General features: G+C 37.8%; 1 long non-coding RNA gene across 1 annotated transcript; it reads right to left on the bottom strand.

The window, feature by feature from the left end:
- Positions 1-980: 980 nt before the first annotated feature.
- Positions 981-15,569, bottom strand: LOC125617924. The gene is made up of 5 exons (XR_007349065.1): positions 15,559-15,569; positions 12,998-13,006; positions 6,705-6,709; positions 4,371-4,376; positions 981-1,376 (listed from the first exon to the last, which is right to left on the bottom strand). It is a non-coding gene; the product is annotated as an uncharacterized LOC125617924 (long non-coding RNA).
- Positions 15,570-15,783: the final 214 nt, after the last annotated feature.

Raw genomic sequence — 15,783 nt, 5'->3', positions numbered from 1 at the left:
AGATGTGCCCACCTTTGCTGGGTGATCTGATAGGAAAAGTATTTTGCAATTCTCTATAAAGGGGACACTGATCTGAAATTGGAGAACCCACAGTCTCCTTCATCCTCACTTACAGGGTGAATGTCCATCTTCCAATTCTCCCACTTTTATCTGAATGAACAGATAAGAGATTCCATATGCTCTGGCAAAGAGTGGAATACAAGCCTTTCAGAATTCCCTAGAAGAGGTAGGGGAGTCACTAAGGTACAAAAAGAGAGAAGGGTGAGGACTGTTTATAGGTAAGAAGGAAGAAAACATACCTGAGCAGCATCTCCCTCATGAGGCTTCAGTCTGGAAGGGCCTTCCTGCAGGATGCACACAGAGAAATTTATAACCTCTGTTTCTCCTCATTGCCTCATAAAGCCAGCCTCCTGGATATGCAATGCCTGTAGTTGCCCTGTGCTTGGTCTAATTCTCTGCTCTTACTGTCTTCAAATTCTTAATTATTTCTTTGTGCCTGTGTTTTGTAAGTGAAGTGCGATGGGACAATAGAGTGTGAGCCAGGATATGACAACATGCATGTGTAATACCATTCTTTGTCATCCCATTCACATATAAGCGTTCAGGATACCCCATGATCACAGAGTTCCTCCAGACCCACTGTGATCAGGAATTCAGAAAGACTCAAATACTAGGTAAGCTTGTTACATCTACATCTGAGTAAGCAGAGGCTCTGCAGGAGGCCAGGCTTTCTGGTTGAACAAGAATATGCTTTGAATGCAGAAAGAAGTCTATGTTGAAGGAACAACCCAAAAGGGGGAAGAAATCATTTGCAAACCATACATCCAACAAGAGATTAATATCCATTTCTATAAGGCTCTCAGATATGTTTTAAGAAAATTAATGGTATTCTTTACCTGTGTTTTGAATAAGCAACCCCACAATTTCATTTTGCATCGGAACCCACAAATTAAAAAAAATTATTTTTTTATAGTTATGTCTTTTTTTTCTTATTAAACTTTTTGTTTTAATAGGTCTCAAAATTCTGTGACAGATTTTTGGTCAAGTTGTTTCCATTAAAAAGTACTGATTTTAAAAACTAATAACTTAAAACTGCCACGCCCCAAAAAACAAAATGGTCCACAAAATATTTTCCTTTCCTTCTGCAGGTTTTACGATGAATTGTTATCATTAACCAGTCTTTTACTATTAAACTTAAATGGCCAATTGAGACAAACAGTTCTGAGACTCTTCCTCCACCACTAATTAAGACTGGGGGGAGGGCAGGTATTAGGGGTAATTTAGCCTTCTGAGCTTTCTGGGCAGACTTGGTGACCTTGCCAGCTCCAGAAGCCTTCTTGTCCACGGCTTTGATGACACCCACAGCAACTGTCTGCCTCATATCATGAACAGTGTGCTTTTCACGACATCTGTGTTCTGACGGCAAACTCCGTTGCGAAAAAGGTATAGTTATGTCTTAACAGAACATGTTTGGTCTAGTGGAATCTTTCTTTTCAGCATGCCCCATTTTGCCCATTCTGACCATTAAAAATAGAGTAGGGAGAATATTGCAGCCCATTTCAGCCATAAGCATTATTAAGCTGAGCTGCTTCTAACATTAATTCAACTACAGGACGACCCACTTGGGTTAAGAGACAATGGATTGAATTCCTTGGCCTCCATAAGTAAGGAAGTTACAAACAGGAAAAAGACAAAGAGAAGGCTTAACCCACTCTTAACATTTGTGATTAGCTACCACACAAAAACTGGTCTGCAACAAAATTTATACTCCCAGCATCTTGCCTCCAAATTTAATACCATTTTAATTAATTAAGCTTTGGTTCAACAGCAAGTGACAGTAAGCCCTTCCTATCCAATCCTAAATAACAGCTTCAAAATGTTAAATGTTCTATTTTCTTTGATTTATAGTCTGGAAGTATGTGAATGGGGACTAGTTCCACTGTGTGATGATCCAGGCCCCTTCTATTCTGTTGCTCTGCCATGCACATTCCCAAGGCTGCCTTACAATTCAAAATACCTTCTACCATCAAGTATCTACAGGAAAGAAGGAAAAAGGAAAGGGGAAAAAAGCATGTCCTCTTCCTTTTGGAACTTTCAGAAACTGTCCACAACACTACTCTTGCATGCTGTCAATCAGACTTTAGAAACATACAAAAGACTGGCAAATGTAATTCTATGATCTCAGCTAAAAATATAGAGTTACCAAAGAAAATCAGGAGATTAGAAGTTATGAAAAACTGTTCCTGTGCATGTCATATTTTCAAGTTATCCATAATCCCATATTTCTGCAAAGATTTATCTCAGTAAATCCCACTAGCACAGTCCCCAATATATAATATTATAGGTGATCAATGAATGTTATTCAATTGGTTCATGAATTAAGATGATTTGCATTTTTGTATGAGAAACACTATCACAGAACATATCAGACTGGGTTGTCCTTTCCTGAAGCTAGCCTCCAAGAGAGCCCAGCACAGGACCAGATCTTTACAGGATGGTTGCAAAGTCCAGCATATCATCCTCCTTCGTGCACCTTCCATAATTATTGCTAATCTTAAGCCTTTATTTTTGGACTTTCCTCTCTTACTTCTTCCTATCTCCATGTTATTCCTTATCCTTCCCCACACAACAGAATCTGAAGTTCTCAATCACTGTACAAGAAAAGAGGCCTGAGGAACCTTGTTAGTCTACTTGGGAAAGTGCTAGAATGGTGATCCAAGAGCAAAAATGAAATGGATGCTATTTGCCGTAATATTCATTCATTAGAATGCTGGATTGGTAAGTACTAGTTTCTTTATCAAGTATTTTATAATATAGCTCATAAAGATAGATCCTAAACTAATAATTGTTTAATATTTCATTTCAGATAGAGTATACTAAGAAAAAAATTAGTTTTGATAATGATTTATCCCATAAATCAATGTGTCCCAAAGATTGCCATGCATCACAAATTACACAAGGTAATTTTAAGTAGCACCTCTGCAAATTTTAAATTTGAATAGTTTCATGTTTATTTTTGTTCTGATCTTGCATTTATAGAAAGTAGCTCTGAATTTCTGTTAGTGGTAATCATGTGAAGTTTCCTTTTGTTACTTTTTTTTTTCAATTATTATTTTTTTTTGAGAGAGAGAGAGAGAGAGAGAATTTTAATATTTATTTTTTAGTTTTCGGCGGACACAACATTTTTGTTTGTATGTGGTGCTGAGGATCGAACCCGGGCCGCACGCATGCCAGGCGAGCGCGCTACCACTTGAGCCACATCCCCAGCCCCTCTTTTGTTACTTTTTTTTGGTGTGTATGTGGTGTTGGGGATTGAACACAGGGTCTTGGGCATGAGAGGCAAGCCCTGTACCAACTGAGCTATATCCCCAGCCCTGGAATGATTTTTTAAAGGGAAATTATGAGTTAATTTAAAGAAAGATGTTAAACAAGCAGTGTTTAAGCAAAACTAGAATGAAATTCTGGGTCTAAAAGTTAGTAGTTGGTTGACTTTAAATATATCACTTAACCTCTATAATTCTATTTCTTTGAGTATAAATGAGTATAATAATCAACTCAGAGGATTTTTGCATTAACGAAATGATCCATGCATACATAAAATTATTCTACATCAAGTTATTATTATTATTAACAATGTTATCAGTCTGGATCAGATTTTCACAAGCATTTAATGGTATTTAATGTGAAATCAACCTGGACGCTGAAAGATTAGCTGCGTTTACAAAGAAAAATTGGCTTCTTAAAGGATGTCCTCAGAACAACATTGAGATATTAAATATTCACTCCTGAGATATTTGTAAAGTAAATTAACATATATTCATTTAGTGGAATACTATGCAGTCATTAAAAGAAATCAGAGTAGATTGAAATGCAGGTGTGGAGAGAGAGGTGGGAAATGATAAGTTTTTGGTGGGGTCAGAGGCCGCAGGGTTAGAAAAAAACTTTATAGAGGAATTGATGGTTGAGTACATCTTTGAAAGATGAGGGCAACAATCTCACCAGATGAGGAGCAAGTAGCCAAGGAAGGCAGAAGAAGCAACTGGCATTTAGATATAAATCCAAGAAAAAGTCTGAGTGTGTGAGCCCAACTCCTTTGTGGAAATAAAGGAGTCTATATGGCTGGAGTACAATGTGCACTGGATGGGTTGATGGCAAATATGGAAGCTGCGATGTTGTGCTTAGAGGCAGGATAATGGAGTGCCACTAGCCAGCTTACAAGTAGGGAAGTGAGATGACCAGAACTGTGATCATTTTTTTTAGATGTTGATGGATCTTTATTTTATTTATTGATTTATATGTGGTGCTGAGAATTCAACCCAGTGCCTCACACATGCTAGGCAAGTGGTCTACCACTGAGCCACAACCCTAACCCAGAACTATGATCTTGAGAGAGCACCTAAATGACAGTGTGGGGATGGTAAGTTGTGTGAGACAAGAGGCCATTACTATAGTCTAAACTAGAAATGGGAACATGCTTGGGAAAGGCAATGGTAGTGGGGATGGAGTGGAACTGAAAGTAGGAGGCAGAGGTGGCTATTGAGAAGCAGGACTGTCTTCTAAGTCTCTTAAATGTCAGAGAATAGGAAAGAAGAAAAGGAACACATCTTGGTGGCAGCTGCAGAGATGGTGAACATGGTGTGTAACTTATTCCTTTTGAGGTGCTGATGGGACATCTGAGTGGCCACTAGCTCTGTGGGTCCATGGGTCTAGTGGTCAAAGGAGAGGCAATGGATGACCTCAGATCAGTATGTTCTAGCAAAAACCTGTCCGGCAAAGCAATTGTGGAAATGACTTTTTATTTTGGTCTTGTGATTTATTTCCAAATAATTTGCCTTATGCTGCATCTTCACAAAAAGGATTTGTTTTAACTACTCAGAGGCTTGCTTATTCGAACAGGTCTCATTCTGGGTCCCTCTGTTTGGCATTGACTGGTAGTACCACCTCTTCCATCTGACCAAGAGCTCATCACCTACTCCAAATGTCATGTCAGGGAGGGCTCTTGAAGCAAATTCCAATTCTGACAGTGAGATGGACCTGCTAGGATGGGATCCTAAAATGTAAGAAATTCCAAAATGCACAGCATATTGGTCTTTCTTGTACCTTGGGTTATTGAATTTCCTGAAATTTGATTTTGAATTTCTTAGTAGAATATTTCCAATGTAACAACAAAGTCTAGAAGTCCCTGTAAAAAGAGGCCAGGCACATTAGAGCGGGAAAAAGTGTGCCATTCCTGTGAAGCTTACAATTATACTTGGCTTTGCCTGGTGTTGAAAGTGACCAAAACTAATCAGGTCCAGAAGAGCATTCAGCAAAGCTGCTTTTCTGACTCTCTGCCTCTGCCCTTCCTGCTTCTGCTGCTGAGCAGATTGCAAGAGACTGTGCCAACTCTACATTGCTTAATAATAATTCTCATTAGCATGCTGCCTTGGATGTGTATTGCAGAGCAAAATTTAGCTTCTCCTTGGTGTGAATCAAGAGAAGAGCATGAAATTCTCAGAGCGTACAAAGGGTTTGAAGACCTTAGACCAGGGGCCAACTTTGATGTGCAGAGTAGTGCTCCTTTGTCTCCCCAACAAGGGTGGGCTAGACAAAGAGGAATTTTAATACCTGACCAGGAACTCTCTGTTCTTTCTGCTTCTCCACTTGCAGCCCTTGAGATTTCAGTTGTTTGTGGCTTCCTATTGAACAGCCTGATACATTCCAAATGTCTAGGGCCTGTCCAAGCCTAGTGCCCCTGTGGAGTGAATGCTATTAGCTTTGGTCCGTGCATTTGACCACACAGCAACAGGCCCAGTGTACATGCAGCTCCATGACTTTCCTGAGGTCGTTCGCATTAGCTTTCGTTATAAAAGTGAGCGAGATGCTGTTTACTCTCCTGCAGATGCCAGGGTGACTGAATGGCACTCTGAGGAGACACGTACAACCTTGCACATTCACAGCCTATTTAACGGGGGCCATATTTCCCGGAACGGCTTTCACATGCCATCTGCTGTCACATGATACCACGTGCCAGGTCCTTATAAGAAATGTATTTGATCACCCAGTTTCTCACTCCTCCTTTAGAAATGGCAAATTGAACAAGACATTAAGTAGGTTTCACACTAAAGGAATTATGTGCATATCAAATGGATTGAATTAAAAGGGAATTTTTATTGTCATTGCAGGCTGCAAAATGGCAATCATATACTCTTATGAAAAATTGAAAGAAGTTATCAGACTTAGCAGTTAGTGGAAAAGATGCCACAAAAAAGTAATTTCTTTTTTCATAAATTCACTTGGCACCAGAATAACAACTACAAAAATAATTGGAAGGAGAGTCCAAGGGGTTTTCTGTTTCCATACTTTTCTTTTTTGTGATGTTAGGGATTGAACCCAGGGCTCCATGCATGCTAAGCACGTGCTCCACCAGCTACACGCCAGTCCCTCTGTACTTTTTCATTCTCCTGTTGGCACACCATCTCTCTTATCTGATCCAATGCTGAACTCAGTGGCAGTGAAGTGCCACATTGTGAAAGGGTGAGGGAACCGGTACAAAGCATACCAAGGGACAAATGAATTAGTACATCCTGTCACGTCTCACTCTTGAGTGATGGCACCTTCTTTGTTAATTGAAAAGAAATGTAAAATAGAAGAAATAGTTAAAAAAAAAGTAAAATAAAAGATTTCTGGCTCTTCTTTCTTTCTTCTTCTTCATGACCTATGACAGCTACTGTAATGTCTTACAGTCTTACATTTTCATGTATTATTCTGATATTGTCTGTAGGGAGCCTAGAATGGGTTGCCAGAGAGACAGTCTGTAATTGAAAGTTCTTTCAAGAGAAGGACTTCTATCAGGTCTGCAGAGGGAATAGGAGCTGCACCTGCTGACTTTTTTATGTTTGCCGACTGAAAGAATGCAAAGCATAAAGAAATTGAATGGTGTTATTTCTTTTATAATTTCTCAGTGGAAATATAGTTTTCAAAATTATTGATAAGATGTACTAGTCTAACCAGGGCTTTCAAGATGAAATTGCAATCTATAGCTTGTTTTAAGAGCGGGGATTATGTTTGGCTTCCCTGAGCCGGTCTAAATAATTACTTTAATCTGTAGCAACATATAAATTCATAAGTCGTTGCCACCACGGCTCTTAGGGAGTACTCAACTTTTCAAACACTGCATGTCTTAGCCATAAATTTATACTGCACTACTGGTCCATTTGTGTGTTGTCTTAAGAAGCTGTAGTTTTATTTTACAGATAGTTTACAGAAAGTCTTATGTTACAGTTAGGTGTTTCTGATGTAAGAAGTAAATGTTAGACATTAGTATTTTAAATAGCATAGACATTATTTGAGTATAGCTGTCTGCATTTCAGGGGAGAACTTATGCAGCTCTATAGGAGTGGCTCATTTGTCTTTTCCTTGATGACAATGGCCATGAGGATGTGTGTAATGTATTGCAATCACACTTGGCTGCCTAATATCCTGGACGAGGAGATCCTTGCGGGCAAGCACATCTCTTAGTTCCTTACAATCTCCATATGAAATTGTGGATTTCATTTCTCATCAAGACTGTTTTTTATAGACAAACAATAAGCTATAATACTTGTTGGATTCGACTATAAAAAATCCCCTTATTTATGGCTTGGGTTTTGTGCTTAAAATGACATCTTTATATTATTTTTATGTGTCAGTTTTGTAAGTCCTTTTCTGTCCTTATATGAGCCACTGGAAGTGGCAAAAGCTGTCACACATATAAGTGTCCTCTCAGGCCATGTAACAGAGTTCACCCAACTCAGATAATTCCTGTGGAAGTCTTAGGTTAGCTTTTTGGTCTTCTTAACAATCTTCCCCACAACCTTCCTTCTGGTAACATGCTATATACTCCCATAGCTGCCAGGAGTGGTCACCTGACCCAGACCTGGCCCAATCAGAGTTCTACCCTGGGATTCATACACACTATGTCTTTCCTCAAAGCTGCTAACCCAGAGCTGCTCATGGCCAGGTGATAACAAGCTGGCTAGAATAGCTACAACAAGCCAGGCTTCAAGCAAAGTCAAAGACCAACAGAGATGAGAACCACAGCAGGGGAAAGCCACAGCAGTGTGGGCCCCGCTCCAGTTCCCAAGGCCCAGCTTCCAATGGCCCCTCCTTCATCTCGATGGGCTCCTCTCATCATCTCCCCATGGATCCTATTGCTGGATTACAGGAGTTTGTGACGAGTTTCTGTTATTCACATCCCAAAGAGTCCTGGCTACCCTCAACTCGCACAGCAGAGAGGAGAGTGATGCGGCTGACAATTAAACACTTATGGGGAAGTGAAGAGGTCTCATTTTCTCCATAGAGACTAGAATTACAAAGGATGAGGAAAGAGAAACAGAAACAGTTCTCAAGAGTATTAGGTAACAACAAAAAGTAGCGTTTGTGTAGTGCTCTACAGTTTTCAAAGTTCCTTCATAATCATCTTCTCATTTGACCCTCATGATGATTCTATGAAATGGATAGTACAGTATGTGATTATCCATGTTACAAACCACAATAGAATGGCAAGTGGAAGTCTCTCCTGTGGTTCTGGAATTATATTAAAGGCCCATAGCTGAGGACAAAAGACCCTGAAGTATTTTACATGCCAAGTCCAGGGAGTCCCCAGTTTTTTGGGCCAGCCCCTTTTATTGAGTTTTATCTGGAAGGATCAGTTCAAAGAATCCAGACAGTAAATCCCAAAGCCAAGGGGAGTTAGGAGAATCCCTTGCGAATATTGGGGCATCTATAAGAAGTGGAGGCTGGCAAATCATTCCCCAGTTGTATGTCAGTGTCACCAGCACACCTGCCTTCTTGCCTAAGCTGTCAGAATGGAGGAAAGTAAAATGGAAGGGAGAGAGTAGACTAGGAAAGAAGTATTCCCAGGTTTCTTTTCCCAGGCCACAAACCAAAATAGCAGCTGATCTGATTTTGAAATAATCATTGATGTTCACACATGCCTCAGAACCACTAGATATGGTTGAAGGAAACCCAGTAAAAACAGGTTGCTATATCATATCCCCAGAGTCTAAATTCAGTAAATCTGGCAAGGGGCCCAAGACTGAATTTCTAACAAGTTTCTAGGTAATGCTGATACACCTGGTCTGGGGACTCATTGGAAGAGAGAGCTCCTAATAGAGAGCATGTCCCTTCAAAATCTGGACTTCTTGTGCAAAGCGCCACACTATCCTTTTAACAGTGCACCAGGCAACATTCATGCCCTGTCCTATTGCAATACTGTCACCTTATCAACAATTTGAAATGTGAGTCTCCAAGAAGGAATATTTCATATCAGATACTCGTTTTTAGTATACTGCTACAATTTTGCACTATGCATCTGAAATCTAACAAGTGCTGTTCTGGACATGAGCTACAAATATTGATGCTGGAAGTCAATATTCTAAATCCTGAAATCCATGTTACCTTTAAGTGTTTTTAATTAAGAGGAGTATGGTTTAGGAGCAGGGCTAAACAGTAGCAGTATATTTGGGAAGTGGTAACTTTGCTTTTGCACATAAAATGTACATCAGGGGAGAAAATAAAGCAGAAAATAAACAAGATGAACTCAAAATACTGTAGCAAATGTTGGGCTGAAATACTGCCAGGTGTGGAGGTGTAGAAAAATGAACACACATTTTGGTGGCAAGGCACAAAACTGTTTAAATCCTTTTACAGAAGTTCTGAAAATTGCAATTTTGGCATGGATCTAGGAGCAGAGTTACTGGGTTTATCATGTAGGCAAACCAACAATATCTATAAGAACTGCCTTGTCCAGCCATGGATGTTACATAACTCCTCTAAAACATCACCTCCACATATGCCAAAGAATGGAACACTGAGCAATAAATTCAGAATTTTTCTCTATACAATAAAAATATAACAGAAGGTGTGAATCTCAATAAATGCTAGCTAGTTTGAGCTCTCTTCACAAAGCAATATTCCCATAAAGAACTCAGAGATATTTGGATATATGAGAAAATGTACCTGTATATTTTTTCTTTAAAATATTTTCTTCAGTTTAGTCTACTATCATGTCTAACACTGATATTATGTTAATGATGGAGAAAAGTTTGAGATGGGAAAAGCCAGGTTATACATGTATGGTGGTGACCAGCATATTTTAAAAAATGGTATCTGAAATCTTAAATTTACTAACTAGAAAATGATTGATAAAGGGCAGGGATGGAGGCAGGTGCCCCTGGACACATTGGTCCTGCAAAGAAATTAATGTAATGTTGTAGTCACAACCTTCATTACTTCAGGGTAGTAGTAACTGTTGCCTTGGGCAGTGTTCATATCAAACTTGAGCTTCCTAATATAGGACTCAAGGACAATTGGGATGAGGGGAAGGAAGACTGGGGACTGACTATGCTCTGCCCCTTACTACTTCTCTGACCATGGGCCAAGACCTAATCTCACACCGAGGTGAAGATGGAAGACCCCTGACTCAGTGACTGATCTTGTGCCTCTGGCCCTCTATGTGCAGGACTTGGAAACATTGAGCCACTTTTGGGGAAAAAACGGAAAAACAAGTGTAAAATTCTGAGAAAATAATGAGAAGGAAAAAAAGCACGAGAAAGTTGTGTATTAGGGAGTTTAAGAAACACCCAAGAACATACACACACACACACACACACACAGAGACCATGTGCCAGACTCTTACTAACTTATAAACATCACTATAGCTCTCAGAGAGAGCTGTGATCATAATCTGATTGATAGATGAGAAAACCTCAGGGAGGGGCTTGCACACAATTAATGAACAAGTGACCTGGTATTCAAAACCAGCTCTGACTCCAGAGTACCTGATATGTATACCTACCAATATGCTTCCATGTATCTGGGAATTTTAATGGAATCTTGGACGTGAAGATAATTCTTGGTGGTCAAAATCTTGTGATAGATTCAGTGATAGTTATTGGAGACAGGATATGCACAAATCTGGGCTTAGGGGAAAAATAATTTAGGAATGACTATAGAGATAGTCCTTTGGGGAAGAAAGAACTGGTACAATTTTATCAGGTTTTTTACTGGTCTGGGACTATTCCTGGCTATGCTATCTAGGGCATGTAGCAATTAATTAGTTTAGCACGTATTTACCTAGTGTTTGTTATACATTAAGCACTATACTTGGGTCACTGGACATAGTTCCCTCTTTTATGATGTTCATGCAATGATTCTTAAACAATCACACTTAGACTATTCCAAGAGTTTCTTGAAGTTCTGATGTCAGAGACCCAACTCTAAACAATTTGGATTCACTTGCTTTAGGGCAAAATCTGGTTACCGTTATTTTTTTGAAAATACCCCAGGTAAGGTAATTCAAATGCAGTCAGAAATGTGAACCTGTATAATGGGTGAGGTAAGTTACCAAGGATAGAGTGGAAATGAGTTTTATAGGTACACTGAAATAATGTGCCCCTTAAAACTTGTAGTCAATATAAGTACAATCCTTTGCTATGCCCACTGCAATATGTGAAAGATTGCAAAGCACTGATTAAAAAAATACCATTTTGGTAACTTGATACATCATACATTACAGCTTTATGGGTGGATATGTGTGTGTCTCCATGTGTGTGCACATGTGGGCTCATTTACACACATGCTTATGTCCCTATAAAGAGGTAGTGAGAAATCTGACCCAAAATCTAAGGCAAGTGTTGCAAGTAGTTTTTTCATAATCTCCCTCAGAAGAGCAAAAATAATAAATAAAATCATAAAACCAGATGGAGCTAGGAAGTCATCTTCTAGTCCAATCCATTTTGATTCTGAGATAAGGAAACACTTCAAATTACACATTAGTTAGGATTGCAGTTTGGCTATCGACCCCATTGTTTCAAACCCTCTCCAAATAGCTTGAGGGTAAATCATATCCCTGAATAGGATGCACTATTTAATTGCATAGAATGGAAAATTAAACACTTCTCCCAAGTCATGTTAATAATGAGACATCACCCTATGAAGGACTTCTTTTCTGCCTTTGTTCCATGTACTGCATACTAAATAAAATGACAGTCCATAAGATAGACACTCAAGGCAAAGGATCTCCAGAGAGGCTGATTATTTTCTTACAATCCACACACACTCACAAAAGGAAAAAAAATGACATAAAGTTTTCCCCAGGTAGATAAAATGCCAAGTTCCTGCCAACCCTTCTTTCCTCTCTCTGGGTTGCCTCTCTAGTCCCTCTGCCTGCTGCTGTTTTCATTGCTATCATTATTTCTTTCTCTCTGAGGACAGAGAATGCTGCCAACCTGCTTCTGTCCTCCTCAGATGCTCTCATCTCAGTGTTCTCTAAAGTCCCTTCCATCCAGCCTGCAGCCCATTTCCTTCTCCAGCTTTTACATTATTCCTCATTCTCCCTGAGGTCTTAACTATCACATCACTCACTTTCTGCCACTGTGCTGTTATTGCTGCTGCTGCTGCTCTCAGCTGGCTTTGTGACTTTAAGCACCATCATTTCCAGTGGAAATCATAGCTGCCCTGGTTGTGAGATTCTGGACATCATCCCTGACTATGTTTGGTGGATCTCTGCTAAAATGGGGTCAGGACACACTGGGCGGAAGTACCCTCACCCTCTGTCATGGGTACACTTGCTACCACCAGATCAGGGGTTACATTTCCAGGATCATACCCTGGCACTTTGCCCCTTCTCTTCTCTGATACCCTTCTGCACAGTGTCTTCTCTATATATGATATTTCCAGCTTTTTAGAGCCTCCAAAACCATTTGTTGCTACCGTGTTGCATGATTGTTGATGATAAAGATTTTGGTATCATCAAGTACGATGACAAGGTGTGTCACATATTAGATGTTTGATTTTCGGCAAATCACTGACCCTTCTTGGGTCTTTGTAAATGAAGATAATAATGGTACCTAAATCATAGTGTTTTGAACAGTAAATGCTTCATCACTGAAGTATATAGCACAGTATTTGACATGTAATTGCTCAATAATATCAGTTGTTTTTAATAGACTGTACCTATAAATTACCCCTCTACAGGAGGCTACTACCTAGTTGGCCATGTGTTTCTAAGGCACTGGAAATGTAGCCTTTATTTGTGTGGCTCTCTGTTACCAAAAGCAATAGAGAAGACTAGACATCTGGGATCTGTACAACATGATTAAAAGGTCAATTAGAACAGAAGGGTGTGTTTAAAAAAATAGTCATCTGCACTACCTACCCTTCCTCACTCTCAATATTACTCCCTAAAGAAAACTACAAGAGGAATCCAATTCTTTTGCAAGTTCCTGCCAACCCAAAATTTAGCTATTTTGATGATTACCTGCTTATCTCCAAATAATATCTTTTAAAATTTATTTTAAAATTTATTTTAATTAGGTATTTATGACAGCAGAATGCATTTTGATTCATGATACACTCCAAATAATATCTTATAGAGTCTAAATAGTCTATCTAAATAGTCTATCTAAAGTCTAAATAGTCTATCTAACCTCCTATATGGTTAACGAGGTAATTTGAACCAACTCTATTGGTAAACACAAAGTTGAATGAAGTACAAAAAGGATTTTCTTCTAATTATCAGACTTGCAAGATAGTGAGGATGTGTGGGGTCAATATCTAGAAAAAGATAAGAAACAAAAAAGAAAAAAGGAAGGAAGGAAGGAAGGAAGGAAGGAAGGAAGGGCCCAAACCTGAAAATTGATTGTTTTCTAAGGGATTTTACCAAGTGTGGGAAAGCAGTTGTAAAGCTAAATAACTCTTTCAGTGATGTCCTTGGGGCCAGACAAATAAAAGTTGAAAGAACTTAAAACTTTCCAGGAGTAGGAATTTGATAAAAAAAAGCCCCCCTTAGGCTGAGAACCTGAAAAACTATATTTTTGATATGAGGAGTAATTTCAAGTATTCCAGCCCTTATAGGAATTTGGTGTTAAGTTTTGTTTTCCTTAATGGTACAACCAAATTCCAATGTTGACATTCTATTTTAAAATGCCTGGAATAATAAAATACATTGCTATTTGTAGAAACAAATGAATATTTTCTCAAAAGGAAGACAGCAACATACCAGGCCTCAAATTTTCTTCCAAATAATTATTCAATTGTAATATCCAGCATTCATTGAAAAATTACCAGGCTTACAAGGCAATAGGATGAAATGAATGAGCAACAGAAGAAAAAGAAACACAGAAAGCAGACTCCAAAACACAAGTTATTGAATTTATTAGATATGGTTTGCAAAACAGCCATACTTACTACACTTATGAAATAAATTTCAGAAGTGGAAACCCTAAAACTCAATGTGACATATTAAAAAAAATTCCAAACTTGAAAAACATAAAACTCAAAATTAAGGTAGGTTTAAAGGTAAATTAAATATATCTAAATTTAAAACTTATAAAATGGAATACAAGAAGAAGAAACTGTCCAGAATGCAGCATACAGAGATAAAAGGAAGAAAGACAATATGAGTAGATAAAAGATATAAGGAACATCAGTGAGATGTTGTAGTCCAGAAGGTGTGACAGGAGAAAATAAGGCAGAGATAAAATTTGAAGAAATAATAGCTGTGAATTTTTAAAAACCAAGAAAGATATCCAATGTATCCTAAGCAGAATAAATTATAAGAAATTTTTACCCAGACATTTTAACAAAACTGCAGACAGCCATGAACAAGGAAAAAAATCTTAAAAGTACATGAGAAGAAAGCAAAGTTTCTTCCCCCAAAATAACAGTTACATAAAGAACTTACTTCTCACGGATGAAGTAGAAAGCAATGGAATGATATTTTCAATTAAAGGTTGATATGGTAAGAGAATATGTTGTTATTTGTATTTAATTTACTTTTAAAAATAAAAATCATTATAAGTTGGAGACTAGTAGAGACAAAATTAGGAATGTTAAAGAAAACCCAAATAGAACGGTTGGGATCAATAACACCAAATAACAGAATAGCTTTAACTCAAATATATCAATAATTACATTGACTATAAAAAGGATAAAAAAACAGTCTGAAATAGAAATGTACAAATTGGGTTAAAATATGATATTCTGCTTATTAAGACTAATATGAAATATAAGAATATGGGAAGTTTGAGAGTAAAAAGGAAAAGAAAGAGAAATCACTGAAACACTAACCTGAAGAAATCAGCTATAACTATACTAACATACTCAATATAGACTTTATAGAGAAATGTCATTTTACGTAATGATAAACTGTCCTATTTACTATAAAGAAATCGCAATCTAAAATTGCACATGCCTAATAATGTGGTCTAAAAATATATGAAGCAAATGTTGACATAACTAAAATGAAAAAAAGACAAATCCACAATTGTAGTGAGAATTTTTTTATCTAATAGAATAATAAAACATAAAAGGAAGGAATATACAAGACTTAAACAATATGATCAACAAAACTGACCTAATAGAAACCAATGTGTGCACATTCTTTTCAAACATGCATCCTATAAAATTCTCAATAGACTGTTTCATAATCCTGTGAAATTATACTAGATATTAATTAAAAAGTATAATATTTCCATAAGTTCAGAAATTAAGAAACACACTGCTAATTAACTAATGAGTAAATGATGAAATCACAATGGATATTAAAAATTCGAACTCAATGATAATAAAAACATTGTAATTTGGGCAAAACTTGGGGTAGCTGCTAACATAGTATTTATGAATCTGTTAGAAACGTAGAAAGACTAAAAAAAATCAATGATATAATCATTCTTTTAAAGAAACTATTAAAAATAGCAAATTAAACCCAGAGAAATTAGAAAGAAAAATAATGATTAAATCAGAAGTTAATCAAATATA

This window comes from Marmota marmota, unplaced genomic scaffold (genome assembly GCF_001458135.2).
Source record: "Marmota marmota marmota unplaced genomic scaffold, marMar, whole genome shotgun sequence".
Taxonomy (NCBI): domain Eukaryota; kingdom Metazoa; phylum Chordata; class Mammalia; order Rodentia; family Sciuridae; genus Marmota; species Marmota marmota.
This window is presented reverse-complemented; position numbering and strand designations above follow the sequence as displayed.